This window comes from Penaeus monodon, chromosome 33 (genome assembly GCF_015228065.2).
Source record: "Penaeus monodon isolate SGIC_2016 chromosome 33, NSTDA_Pmon_1, whole genome shotgun sequence".
NCBI classification, from domain to species: Eukaryota; Metazoa; Arthropoda; class Malacostraca; order Decapoda; family Penaeidae; genus Penaeus; species Penaeus monodon.
This window is the reverse complement of record NC_051418.1, coordinates 31,442,168-31,442,830: the sequence shown is the minus strand read 5'-3', so window position 1 is coordinate 31,442,830 and position 663 is coordinate 31,442,168.

The following is a 663-nucleotide window of genomic DNA, read 5'->3' as shown; positions in this document are numbered from 1 at the left end:
GCAATGCTAGCTCTTCAATGCTACGCACCTCTCTCACTCTGAGGTTGTCTTTTTATAATTGAAATAAGAGTCCATAATGTGTTAGTCAGTTTATTTCTTCCTGTTTTATTCTGTTACAAGAGTACATGCCACAATTTGCCCAAGCCTATATTTTCCCAAAGGCTGTAAGCTGTGATATGCAAGCTGGTACAGCTTTGCAAAAATAACCCATGTTTAAATTCTTCAGCCAACCACACACATTCAAAACTTTCATCATGAGCAAACGATAATACGTTCTTGTCCACATAATATCAATAGACTCTTTATGAATTCTTAATAGTTTATGGAATTCCACGGGCAAATTCTTCTCACAGCCAGACAAGTTGTATTTCTGCCATGTGGCGATGAACAACCAAAACTTATCAACTTGCCCCGAAACAATTTTATAGGCCTTTAAAAATATTCCATAAACCCTAAACTATCAAAATGTGGTCTCCATTACTGCAAAACGTAACCAGTAAATAAAAAAATGCAAATAGTCAAACTTATTCTTATTTTTTACATGTTAAATTTCATTTCGGCAAATTCTCACAGACATCACTGTAAATAAAGATACGAGTATAAATCATTTCATGTAGTTTTATACAAACAATTTACATTGGATGTAAGTAGTCGTAAAGAAAT